The sequence below is a fragment of the Cyanistes caeruleus genome, chromosome 1 (genome assembly GCF_971803275.1).
Source record: "Cyanistes caeruleus chromosome 1, bCyaCae1.hap1.1, whole genome shotgun sequence".
Taxonomy (NCBI): Eukaryota; Metazoa; Chordata; class Aves; order Passeriformes; family Paridae; genus Cyanistes; species Cyanistes caeruleus.
This window is the reverse complement of record NC_141701.1, coordinates 40,962,718-40,977,690: the sequence shown is the minus strand read 5'-3', so window position 1 is coordinate 40,977,690 and position 14,973 is coordinate 40,962,718.

Genomic DNA, 14,973 nt, shown 5'->3' with positions numbered 1-14,973 from the left:
AATTTGTGATAGGAAAATAGTGAAACATAGGAAAGACAGAGAAACATAGCAAACATAGAGAAACATAGGAGAGGGAAAGTAACAGTTTTCAGAAAGGAAAAATAAGATGAGAATCAGCATCAATGAAGTCTGGAGCACTGTCAGGTTTTGCAAATAAGATTCAGCTTTAAAAGGAATGGGATCCACTGAACTATGCAACCTGCAATTAAACCCCCAACATTTTTAATAAAGCAAGAGAAGAAACTGATCTGGATTTTTGGGTACTCACTCAGATCGTAATAATTATCAACAAATAACTTAAAATACAAATCTAGCTCCCAGGAAAGAAGTAAAAAAAAATATTTGTGTTATGGAAGTGTCATTGGACATTGGACTTCACACTATTATTTACTGTTTTCTTCAAAATTCTTTGTATATAAAAGAAGGCAAATCTAGGAAGACATGGAAACACGCACCTAAAATGAAATTGCTGATGAAAGTGAGGTTCTTTTCAGATAAACTTGGTAGACACTTGGAGATTTCTCTCCTTGACCTGCAGTAAAAGTCAGGTTTTGAAGCAAAGTAGTTCCCTGAAAGACATGAAATTCCTAAGGAAAGTCTTTTTACACCAATGCTAGCTTCTATTTCCACAGAAAGGCAATGAAACATAAAGTGAAAAGGGTGCATGAAGCAACTACCAACTGATGGTCTCAGAGCCTCACTTGGGCTAGCCTGGATGCAATGGCACAAGTTCCCTTTCATCCTTTCATACCATGCACTGGGGCAGTTGTGGTTTGCAGAGCATGGGTTACTAAAGTGAAAAGGGCAGAGAGGAGTCACAGCACTTCACAGTGTAAGAATGACTTAAAATTACAGAGAAAAGAACAAGATGGAATCCTCTAGGGTAATGGCACAGAGTTAAGAAGACACAAATGAAGTAGATTCTCTGCTAACATGTATTATTGTTAATTTTATTTTGTTTCCACAAAAAAAAAATTATGATTTCATGTATGTCTCCTGACTCTGTTGCCATGGGGATCAAACTATATTTCTTTAGATGAACTTTTCCCTTTTTTTTTTTTCTTTTTTTTTTAACATTAATGTTGTGGCTCTAAAGTAGAAAAATGCTAAATGAATGTTTATTTTTCTTTATATCATTTCTAAACATGAATTTAAACTCTAGTTACAGTCAATGAAGGATTGATTTTTATTTCTTTAATTAAAACAATAGAATTTACACTCTGAGTTAAAAACATTTGTTCTCATTCTCTTTACTGATATCTGCAGAGTTTCGGTCCTACATATTTTGCAGGTTTCTTAATTCTGACCTTCACTCACTCAAAACTTGTGAAAGGCTTATCTGAAAAACATAGGTTTGAGAAGTTGAATCAGTCATGTAGTAATTTTTTTAACTTTTTCTGAATGAGATGTAGTGGCATGCCTTTGTTTTGAAACAAAACATTTTATATTTCTCAATACTTTACCTCTTTTGCAAGAACAGTATGTTCCTATATTAATCACGAGTGACTACATAAGATTTCAAATCCAATATTGTTTTTAGTATTTTGTATTCTTGGTAGTGACTAAAATTTGGTGGGACAATGAGAGATTCCAGTAGACCAGAAGTAGGACTGAATAACATCATTTCTACTTTATACCCTGACAGAATGACAGAGCAGTTTTCTACCACCTGGAATCTCTGCACATTTCTCCTGAGGTAGAAAGATGTTAGCAGATAATATCAGATATAGATTACTGTCAGACCAAAATAAAAACTATTTTTATTTTTATTTTTTATTTTTATTTTTATTTTTATTTTTATTTTTATTTTTATTTTTATTTTTATTTTTATTTTTATTTTTATTTTTATTTTTATTTTTATTTTTATTTTTATTTTTATTTTTATTTTTTTATTTTTATTTTTATTTTTATTTTTATTTTTATTTTTATTTTTATTTTTATAATTTGCAAGCAGACAAGCAACATCACAGTATGCACATAAAAAGACCTTTTTCCTTTCCCATCTTTTTATGATCTTTCTTTACTAGAAAGAAAGTGTGCTAGGCAGTATTGGAAGCTTTGAAATTTTTCTGTTTTGTGAAGTAATTTCTTTCTTTAAAGAATAATTGAGAAACAATACATCCAATACATTTCACAAATGAGGAATATCTACTAAACCCCAAGATTTGTGCTCTAATTTTTGGACTTGAGCTACATCTGCTTTTTGATCCCAGTTTTGCATTTAAGAAGACATTCTTTGCAGATAGTTTCTTTTTTCTGGCTCAGATATAGATTATATATATATATATATATATATATATATATATATATATATATATTTATGTACACACATGATGGATTGCATACATTTGATACATACATACACCTGGAATTTTACAGATTTGTATGTCATATTAAACCAGTCACAAACCCCTTATTTATGACACACTGAGAAGTTTGACAAGATAAAAACACCATAAAGTGGTTGATTTCTGGATATTCAGAGTAGTAGCATGAAAGATGCCTTTGCAAAAGTCCATCATTTAACCTATATTTGACTTAAGACTGCAAGAGAAAGATAATGAATCCTGCAGATACCTGAAAGCATTAATGGCTGTTAGTTGCTGATCTCAGCCTGCTCAAAGAGCCTTTTATATGAATTTGTGTTTGTACTGTTTCCATCGAGACTCTGCGTAAGCACCAATTTTAATCAGAGCATCACAAAGTGGAAGCCGGTTTAAAGTATGACTAAAAAGAAACACATATAACTATTGAACGTTACATAATAGCTGAATTAAAAAGATTGCATATGCCATGATGCATATATATAGCATGAAAGGGGATAACTAGGTAATAAATAGCCGCAAAACTTCCTGAGAAACCGGAAAACAATAGATTTAATAACAGAAAATGTGATATCTCAAGTTTCCTTCACTCAGTATCCTCGGTTTTTCTATCAGTCACTATTTACCAGGGGACAAAATACACAAACAAGTTTAGGATCTATGGCATATCACTTTGCAAAAGTTATGGAAATATTGTAAGGAAGATACACAATGACAGGTCAGTCACTGATCAAGAAATATTGGACAGAAGTTGATCTGCTTGTGTTTGTTCTGGTTGCGAAGGAAATACCGAGTAGTAACACCCTGGTGGTGGCATATTATCCTGTTGTGGAAGATCTGTTATTGACATAAAAACAACAATTTATTTATGTATAAATAATTGTGTTAATTTTAGTTGCAAAAGCTAATGGAAAGAGAAAATGGCAAGAAAAAGAGATGCTGTTTATCTAGGTTGTTGATTATTCTTAAAACATTCTTCCTCTAGGACTTTCGTGTGTGTGACCGATTTCCAATGGGAGGCTCTAGTTCTATTTTTTTTAATATCAGCTAGAGTTTGTACCTTGCTGTATCAGCTTTTCCTTCTCAGTGAAGCTCAACTCTAGACTTTTAAATAGAAGGATGAAATATAATTAATTCTACAAGGTTTTATACCAGCTTTATATTTTATTATCTTCACAATGAGATCATAATAAGGACCCTGAGGTATTTATTTGGTGAAGAGAAATATAATCTTGTTATAGAGCCTATTTTTCTAAGTGTCTGTGGAAATTATGAAAGCTCAGTTCACAGATTGAAGTAATGTTAAGGATAAAAAGGATCATCAGGTTAGATTAAAACTGTGTAGCACTAACCAGTACAGTTTATCAAGTTAATGTTCTGATTCCTAGTGATATTTTATCACACATTTCTTGCCATAAATGCCCAAATCACAACAATATGGAAATCTGCTAATTACATTTAAATTATCACTGTGATGGTGCTAGAGCTGAGACCTCAGGGCAACAAGTGTCACACTTGTTTTGGCACTGCTGGATAGTCCAAATAAAAAACACCACCATGCTCTCAGCAGCTATTTTTCTCTTGATAAGCATTAACAGGGTATTGGGGGCTATACTCTTAAAATATACAGCCTATACCCTGGTGGAGTTTCAGCCTAGAGTGGAAAAGGAACCAGATTCAGACAACTTGCAGGTTGCTGCAGGATAGACACGACTCAATATATTCATGTATTTTCTGTTTTGCTAAGCCTAACTTAAATAAAATTGCTCCATGTTCATGGAGGTTTTTTTACCCACTGGCATAGACATTTCCATTTCAGTTAAAAGAGAAATCCACAGTAACCTTCACTGAGGTGGATATAAGGCAGTAATAAGCATGTATTAATATTGGAGAGAATTTGAAAATTATAAATTTAATAATATGTATAAATATATAAATTAAAATTTATGTTTTAGTGAGGACTTTGCCAAAAAAATTATGTGGAAGTCTACTGACTAGGCCATCCTTCAAAAGCAACAGTACAAAATGCAAGTCCAGCTCCAAGACTCCAATCACAGGATTTATATGCATCACCATTTGCTACCTTTTAACTTCTTACCATTTACTACTCTATATGTAGGAGATTAGTTAGCCTTAATTACAGAAAAATATCCTGCAGAGACTTTGATGTCTTTGTGAGGATGATTACTGACTGAACTTATATTCTTCGAGCACTTTTCAAAAGGAAAGTTTAGTCTCAACTTTTACCCCTAAAATGTATCCTCACTGCAGTCCTTTAAAATCTATCTGTGTGTGTAACAGATTTTTCTCTCTTTAGAAGTAGTAAATACCACTACTTAATGTCAAATAACTTAGAGATGAAGACAGCATCCTGAAAGAAATAATCTCATAAAGCTGCTTCTCTTCTTTTTGTCCAGGCACTATAATGAAAATTCTCATTCCACTCAAGTGCCTTGAAGACAACATTCAGGAAAATTAAATTTTAAAATCCAGGTTAATTTTCCTCCCATAAATCAAATAACATGCTGATTCAGTAACGTGGATGATTAAGTGCAAGTGCACAAAGTGAACTAATCATTTGTCAAAAAGCAGGCTTTAACTATTGCAAAAATATAATAACATATTGTAATACAGAAAGTACAAAACATTTCTAATTTTGAATGTTCCTAATGTAAGTGAGTCATACATGGGAAGATAATAATTTCCATATGGATCTAGTGATCTTCTCCAAAAAGTATCCTTAGAAGATTAGTCTACTAAAACTGTACTGAAAAAGTATTAGTTAATGTCTCTTTTTTTATCTTAAAAAAGTCACACTCAGTCTTTCTACTTAGAAAAGCTCTGTATTGAGAAAACAGGTCTGCCTCATAAATTTCTATGAGCTGGATTTTACTCTCTATGCACCAAGGAATAATTCTGTGTACTAATATTATAACCAATATTTTCAGATACCCCACAATTAGTACTGTAAAAAAGTGTCACACAGAAATTCACAGAAATTCAGACAGGAATTCCCGCTACTAGAAGACCTCTGGCCTAGTTTCAGGTCTAAGAGCTCCTCTGGTAAGATCCATCTAGGACAAATTTTAGAATAGTTTAAATTGTCCCAGTGCCCACTGGATATACACATTAGTAAGAGTTCTTCCAATGTTGTTTACTTCCTGAAAACGAAACACCAGAAGTTCTGTACAGAGAATATTGAGTTTTACAAATTAAACTATTATAAGCAAATAAAGTTGTTTGTAAGAGCCACAATCAAGTAATGTGAAAAAGAAAATTCTTATAATTTTCACTTTAGTTATAAAATATTTCATGTGTCCCCTCACGTTCTGTACTTTTAAAAGAGAAAAGGTGTTTTAATAGATGTGTGGGTGGGTAGGTGGATATTTGGGGGTGGTATGTGCTAAAACAAAGGTGGTCAGCATTTATCTTTTTTACCTTTCACTTAATTCCAAGATTTTTCAGCCAAGTAGAGTTTAGACTGAAAATGTATGAGTATTTCATACATTTAGTATTTCGTTTCCTTTTCTATTAGGTTTTGTTCCACAGATTATTTTCCAAACAGACCCACTATTATTGTGTTCTTTATTTGTATGTTCTATTTAATTATGTGATTAGTTAAAGGGCTAGTGAAAGTTTTTAAAATCAAATATGCTTGTATTTCCTCAAATCCCATGACATCAGTCCTGCCTCCCAGAAATAGGAAAGGACAACCTCAACAATGATACCTAAGTGTGAGAGGCAAAATAGATGAGCTAAGAAATTCTCTATAGTTTGTTGCAGTTCTATCCCACGGAAATAGACCTCATTCAATGCACAAAATATTTCTTTTTATGTATGTATGGTTTTTGGTGTAGCTACCAAAGTTATTTTGTTGAACTTTGAATCAGAACTAATTAGAGGGTCTTGGCATATTCAACTTCATAAAAACCACACTAACACTTATTACCTGCAGCGGCTTCAGTGTCATAAGAATGAATCAAATTGGAAAACTAAACTCACATTTTTTTATTTCTATAGTAGAACACAGAGCTCATTGCATTATGCATACCATTAATTACTATCATTTAATTAATAATTAATTAATTAAATAATTTTAATTATTTATTACTATTAATTACTTAAATTACTAGTAATTCTTATATATATTATTGCACATACACATCCATAGACTTCATGTGAATTCACTTTGTTTTTCTGTAGTCCAAAACTTCAGCTACTTTATCCAGGTAAAGAGAAATTCAGCCACACACACTCTAGTTGCAAATATGCAGAGATATAGGGAAAGCTCCTTCACACCCATGTTTTGGAAAAGAGCAGATAATTGTTTACAACCAGGTTGCTTCAACAGATGTCTTTACTCAATTTTATGATAGCTCCTATGCAGCCAGTGGTAATTGTCACTGAGCTATTATGTCAATCTGAAATGGATTTACGTCTCACATTCTCAAAAAGCTAACATATTAGCTAACATATAAATTAGGCAATTTATACCTTATTCTGTGTAATAGACTCAGATCTGCCAATCCCCATTTTTGAAGCTGATACACAGGGATAATTCACCTGTTATCATTTTTACTTCCAGAAGGGAAGCATAGTTTAAAAGTCTGGAGTCTGAGTTTTCATATCTTTGTGAAGTTCATTGTGCACCTCAGTTTTGAACATGCATTTTCTATTAACTTTATTATTCATTTCAAGAGGCAAGAGAAATTCTATAGTCTTAATTCAGTCTGCTGCCTATAGCCAAGCTATATTACATAACCAATATTTGGAGCAATCTACTGAGATTTCTATTTCAGTCTGGAAGAATGACAGTCAGTCCCAAAACATGCATATGGTACTTTTTGCTACTTTCCTTCTCTGAACTCTGCTGTATTTCACATAGCTTAAAATCTTTCCAGAGCACTTTTCAGAGTTTCATGTCCCATCTGTTTTCCTGAACAACTGTGACACTATCTTTATTCCATTCAGAACAAAGGAAATATGCTAAGAGAGTGGTAACAGTGTTTCCAAGGCAGAATAAAAACAGCTTTGTTTACAGAACTCTGTTGCAGAGCTCTTCTGAGCTACAAAAGAAACTTTGAGCAGCAGTAGGATAATTATCTCTATTTGTCCCTGGCAGAATACTGTGGAAGACAACTTTTAAAATTATTATGAATATTGTTATTATTATTATTAATAATACTCACAGAAGACACTTACCTTTGAACTAAAAAGGAATAACACAAGAAGAATAAATCAGAGCAGGATCACTTACATTTCTATGTTTCAGAGTCCTCCTCTAAAGTCAAGAATAATCCTTCCTCATTATACCAAACCTTCTAAAGAGCAAAGAGTTGTGTCAGCTCCAGATGAACCAGCAGGATTTCTGTGGCCTTCAGCTGGAGTGGAGCCAGTGGCATACAAAGTTACCTGGTGTGACATAGAACTTGCCAAGTTATTGAAACTTATTAGGACATTTAAGACAATGGCTGCAGATTCTGTGACCTCTTTATCTAAGTTGTAATTTTTACAACTTATTTTAGAGCAAGGAGAAAAAAAATTTAATCTGTTGTCTCTATTTTGGTGTATCTATGATTTATGGAGTAATTTATAACAGATCAATTTTTGGCATAGGTGGATTAGGATGGTCTCTTGCTTTCAGAGCTGAGGCTCATCTTAATTTTCCTAGCCATTTACTGGGGTTCTGATGCAAGGTTTCCTTTCTAGAAATATTAATTTATCACTTCTAATGATTTGAAGTGATTTTTCTCTCCAGTAAGCCAAGTTAGTAAAAATCCTCAGGATTTTCTTTAATATACTTTGCTAAGAGGGTTTCCTTCCATAGAAACTTTAATAGATTTTTTCTATACATGCTGCCAGTTTCAAAGAAGGTGACTTGTTTTAGGTATTAAAAAATACCTCGAAAAACCCTCACTTGTTATCTATTAAAGAAACTCTCAAATTTAATAATAAAAAATGCAACACTTTCCACTGTTAATACACAACCAGAAATTAAATAGATTGCTTTGCGAGAACTGAGCAATGTCCCTACATCTATTTCTATTCATCCTGATTAAATAACTCTACATTAAGAAATCATAATACATAGCTCATCAGTGTAAACTAATGAAAATGAAGGATTATATCTTCAGTTTCAGTATCTTCAATATCTTTTTTCCTCTTTTTCCAAAATCTTTTTTGTTTTTTCACTTTTAGTCAAATAAGACAATACAGAAGTGATCACAAATTATCACTTTCTTTAGAAGTAAATTTGTTTACATTCTTTCCTCTCAATGCTCAAATTGAGCAAATGCTCAAAATCTTGATTAAATTTTACCAAAGTAAATTTTACTACATAATTAAATAGGATAAGTATGATGTGTAAAATGACAAGTAGATTCCTAAATTTGTTTAAATGTTAATCTCCTCAAATAAGAAAGAAAAACTGAAAGCACAGCAAAATTTGTGCTAGATTATTCTGCAGCTAATATTTATCTATATTGTTATCTATTTTCAAAATCAAGCATATGAACTCAGTTAGGTCAGTGTTAACATGCAAGAAAGTTTTTTCATATCTTACTAATATTGTACATAAAACTCCCATATTTTGGTGCTGGTCATAATGGTGATTAATATAATCCCACTAATAACAAAAACAGCAAACTGGGAACTTAGTATTGCAATTAATTATTATTTTGCAAAACCTAATTTGTTGCTAAGAATGTATATAATATCCATTTCTCTCAATTCCTAAAAATACTTGCACCATGTTTGATTACCTGTTCCAGTTCAACACAGTCCAGTTTGATTTCTTTTAATTAAGGATAGAATGTATTTATCTTGATATACTTTAAACAGGCAAAAATAGATATCGGCTTTATTGGGTTTTTTAAGACTTCTCAATTCAGTAATTCCACTTTAAAGCATGGACCTTTATGCCAAGATGTATCATCCATTAAAATACAGAGGATGCTGTAAGGGCTCACAGGCCATTCTCACTTTCCTGGGAGATGATATATTCTCCTTTTATATTTGGAATATGAGATATCCCTAGAAAGAGACAGAGAGCAGCTCTTTGAGAGCTCTAGTTTTTGAGACTTTTGGAATAACACTATAAATTCATCTCATTATTGCCTTTTGTATCCCATCCCTACTGCTGTATGTGGAAGGGCTGTGATACAAACAAGGTGTTTTATTCAATGAATCTTGATATATATCTTTTCTTTTTTACTGATTCCTCAAGTACCTCTTCTGAAATGTCTCAGCTAATCACAAATCCTAATTATGACTTTAAGATATGCAATCTATGAGACTCAGACATTTTAAAGGAATGTAATTTAATAGAATACTTACTTTCTCGTTAGCAGATATAAATATGCATAAGTGTTTTGTATGCAGGTTATATACTCAAGACTTGTCCCTAAAGGCTGCCCTTAATGGAAGTTCTTTTTTTACCAGCAGTGTTAGAGAGGAAAACAAGATATTAAGTTGACTTTTATCCTTTCTTTTTTGTCTTCTCAGTCTGGATCACATTTGACAAAAAATTTCTTGGGTTTTTTTATTTTTTTTCAGGTTTTAGCAAGACTGTACAGCAGCAGGTGGAAGTCTCTTAAGTAAAGAAGGAATAAAATCTAGCCCTTTGGATTGATCTGTTCAGTTTTCCAATATGGCTTTCTATAATGTTCACTACCACAGCAGTTAGTATGGATTTCTCATAATAGAGATATTATATTATAAGAAATTCAACATCCATATTTGAGATCTTGCAGTTTCTACCTATGACATCATTCTGCTCATCATCTGTTCTGTGTGGAAATGGCAGTTATGAGCTATCCCTTATAATAAAGAACTAGGAAAGATATTTTAGTTAAGTAAACTTAGTCTCACGTAATGGACTGGGAAAAAAGATACATAGAAGGGCAGTTTCTACATCTAGTCTCTTAATGCTTTCTCCAGTTTTGAAATGAAGGATGGACTGGAAGAGGCCAACTCTTTTGGTGGCTTTTGTCCCCTATTAAGCAGGGGATCTAGCCCAGCTAAGGGTTTATGAAGGGCAGGTCCTGTTTGACCGAGTTTACCTCCTCTCATCACCAGGTGATTTGATTTCTAGTCAGGAATACATAAGAAAGGTCAGTAAGAAAGAAGACACAACTGCAAAGTTACTGTGGCAATAAAGCTAACTTTGGAATACTGAGTGTTCCCTTAGTGCTTGCCAGTCAATCAAGTCTAATATTCATTAAGAAATTTCAGTAGGGTTTTGGGGATTTTTTTTCACTATATGATTTTATAATACCTCACAGTTCTTCCTTCTGTCTTATCCACTTATTTTTCTGTTCTTTGGAAGAGAAGTCTGCTACTCAAAATTAACTGCTCAAGGTACAATTGGAAAAGGTTCAAGATGTTTGTTTATAATGTCTTAAAATGCACTTTCTATTGTAGCAGAAAAATTGTTTGTAAATTGCCATCCAGTAATTGAGATATTGTTCTTTCTACCTTTCTGAATGATTCAAAACATTTTACTGAGAAATCAAAGCTGTAGAGAGGTGCCCCTCCATATAAAATAGCAATCATCAATGTTCAATTTACAGTGTTCAGACTATTGAACAAGGATAAATATGTTTATATGCTAAATAGCCACCAATACATTATTTTGATTAGGGAAAAAATCCCAGTGAATGCAGACTTAATTATGTGTTCAGTAAAGTTAATTACAGTTTTTCAAAGACTGGCATCTACTTTTAACACCTGTATAACACTGAGCTTGTCAGTTCTATCTCCAGCATCAGCTTCTGTCCTGGCACAATTCATACCCTTCCTTCCCTCCCTAATGTGGCAGTGAAAATCAAACTGAGACAGCACTAAGGACACTACTTAAGGAAAAAAAAAAAAAAAAAACCAGCAAAAAGCAAAAGCAAACCAATCAACAAAGCAAAACAGAATTTAAAAAGTAAAAAGGGAAAAACAGGAAACACCAAAAATTCTGTCAGTAACATGGAAAACTACAGTGGGTTGGGTACTTTGAATATAAGGTCCAAAGTCCATGTTTCATGAATGTTAACCACAGAGCAATTTCCACTGACCTTGATCTCATCACTACAGATAAATTCAGCCTTCATTATCCTTACAAGTCCATTCTGATAATCTTAGAGGCAATGTCAATTTCATTGCTGCTGAGAAATTTCACAAGTGTAAGAACAGAAGGAGGAAAGGTAAAAAAAGACAGTGAAGGGGACTTCCTGTCATTGAGGGTAGATTTCCATTCAGGGATGTTACAGAGTGGTACTGACTGTGAGAGCACAATGTGGGGTGAAAAGGACTTTGTATATTCCTAGGGTTCTTACTATCATATCAGTTCTTCTGAGGAAGAAAGGCAAATTTTTTTACAGGTTCTGGCACCTGAACATTTCTGATTGCTGCTTACAACTTTCTACTTGTTGGACTTAACTTCTTTATTCACAGTAATCTATGGATGTTCAAGTAGAATCATTAGATGCTACTACTGCCACATTAAAATCACTAAAATACCCACCAAACACCTGAAAATGTTATTTCAAAATGAAAGTGTTCATGCAAAAATTTTTATGCTCTGTATGTTATTAAGCTATACTCGAGGCATGGACGTCATGCTGGGCACATATAACAGCTCACAATAAAATTACAGATATATGAAGAGAAGGAAACAGGAATAATAGGTCTTCAAGATTTTTCTTTGCATGAAAAACAGTTTCAGCTTCCTATTAATGTTTCTAAAAAAATATTTCATTACAATTTGTTTGAAGGGATTAAAAATCATATATTTTTTAATATATGTATATGTTATTTTATTGATATTTTAATTGTTGCATCTCTGTTTGTGTACATCTGCTCTGACATATTTTTATGCATAAGTCCTGGATGTATGATAACAAAAAATAGAATTTTATGCATGATTCTTCTTTAGCTTTTATTCTCAGTTTCTTTATAAATAATAAATATTTTTTACATTGGGAAATGTTACCATCAGTGCTGTATCCATTAATTTTTATTTCTTCCATGTGTTTTGTTTCTGACTTATTTGTTTTGTTCTGATTAGTTGCAGTAAGCACCTGGGACCCCCCTCCCCCCCCAACATATTTAGAAATAACAATCACAGGAATAAATGTTTAATTCCAGAATATTAAAGTTTAGCAGGCATTGGTTTTTAAATTCAAGATCATTACTAATGAGGGAGATGGAATAGAAAATAAAATTTAAATATCCTTTGAGTTACTGCATCATGAAATTTCACATTGTTTTCACCTCTTGCACTATTAAGAGTGTTGAAAATTGTGAAACACTTATGAAATAGGTATTTAGAAAGATTGCTTTACCTCTCTTTGGCAGAAAGTCAAGATTTGCTTCTACCTTAGAACTTCACCTTCTGCTAAAGATAGATTTTATGATAGAATTAATTTTTATTTTGGAAAAAGGAAGTTTGATTCAAAATAATTTTAGAACACTTCACCTCAAATTAAATGTTTTTGACTTCAGAATCACACTACATCATTTTTGAATTCTTTATTTATTTTAAAGGAGGAAGAAGCAAGTGAATACTTGACTTTTCAAGGACAGTGGCTCGCTGAGTGAAATGTGTTTGGCCAGAAAATGATGTATTACACATTGGTCACAGTGTAACTGGTAGCAAAGTGATCTGTTGCACAAAGAAAAGCAAACTTGAACTGACTGATGGTGTGTCTCAACACATTTGCACATTTGCATTTATGAAAGGAGGAGATATCATGATACAAGTATATAAATCTTGTAAGGCATAAAATCACAGAAATCAGAATTTGGCATCAAAGGCTTTACTTGTTTCACACAGTGGCATAGTTCTCATGCAAGTGATACTCATTAAAGTTTTCTTTTGCAAGGCTGTTAACTGGTAATTCCACTATCTCTGGGAACAATACAAGTTGAGGGTGCACTAATATGCCTCAGCCTTGCCAAGACATCTGTGATGAACCAGAGCTAGTTATTTTTACCAGTCTGTGTGTGGAAAAGCTAACATCAGAAAAAGATTTCATGACATTTATAATGTCTGATGATATGTCCTCAGATGCCCCCAGATTTGAACTCTGAGGTTCTGTATTCTGAATCTTTTAAAACTGTAATTTAAAGTAAGAACATACTAAGTGGTTAATGGCATTAATAATTATGTTTAGGTGCAGGTTTGTCAGCACAAGAAGGAGAGGAAGAGTGTGAGAAACGATTTAAACATTCCTTTTAGGATAATTTGAAGCGCCACGTGCTCATAAATGCACTTTTCTCCATTTTGATAACTCTGAATTCTTGTAGAGTCAACCAATTGCAAAATTCAGCAAGCAGCTTGATACTTGTCAGACTCTTGGGACTTAACCTAGATTCACTAAGTTTTTGGTACATTAAAGACACAATCAGATATTTCTACAAAAAGTAGGCACAGGTGAAAAAGAAGCACAGCTGCTACTGCCCCAAGGCTGTATTTATTGAGTACAATCTTAAATTGTGTGACATGTCTGAACAAAATAAGATAAGTAGAAGTGATTTCAGATAAAGATCCCAGTGGCTAACTTGCTTTAATTAAAGATGTTTCAAAAGATAGAGGAATCAAGAACAAAGAAGAGAAAAGAAATGTGCTATGTGAATTATCAGGTAATTGCTTCAAAGGTAAACTTATACATTTCTCAAGTGGCCCGACTAAAGTCAAATAAAAAACTATTCTGTGGATCCCATTTCATTTTAATTTTATTACTTCTTTGATTAGGTTTTGGCAAAATATATTTTTTATACTGTTTGTAATTATTTTGATCTGAACTAAAGGTATTTAAAAGTTTCTAAGAATACTCTTTAATGTTTTTCAGATGAAGCCATAACTCTATTTCCAATAACATCAACAAACAGCTTCCAAAATTAGTATGTGTGTTCTTGTTTTCCTCTGGTTGCAAAATGTTAAATAAATAGGTTGCAAAAGTTAGCAGAAGCAAGAATAAGTATAATAAACATACTAATGCTCAGAATGTGCTACTAAAATATGCTTTTTGAGTATACAAACTTAGAAAAATATTTAGGTTTGATGATACGAAAATCTGAGTCTCAGCATGAAGCACAACATAGAAATCAGAGAAAATACAGTGAAGATATTATTTTTAAATATCTTAAAATAAGAGTCAAGTAAAGTGTTCTGATTATTGGCAGGGACTGAAAACTGACAGTGAGAGCCAGTGAGTGTAAGGTTTTTTGACTTAAGTCTTCTTTCTGTGTTGGAGTATCAGACAGTAACACTATTGATAAATGCATATGAATTGAAGTTTAGATGAAGAAAATTTTCTGTAGATTGCTCTGAGAATTGGCTTAACCTGTCAAACCTTGAGGAGTTCCCTTGGAGCTTCGGTAGGACAGGTGAGATGCCAGAAGGCTGAAGCCTGCACAAGTCTAGTAACATTCATTAGAAAGGTTTCTGACATCACAGGCTAGTTAGATTAACTTTTGTTCCTAAAAAACAACAGAACTAATGTTAAGTGTCTACCATGAAATATCAACCAAAAAGTATCCATAGGTCCCATTAAGTTAAAAAAGAAAGACATCTTATATACCATACACTTCAGTATATTTGAACTATCTGATTGTTTTTTAATCTTTACAGTTGTGCGACATCCCTATAAAGTGATTT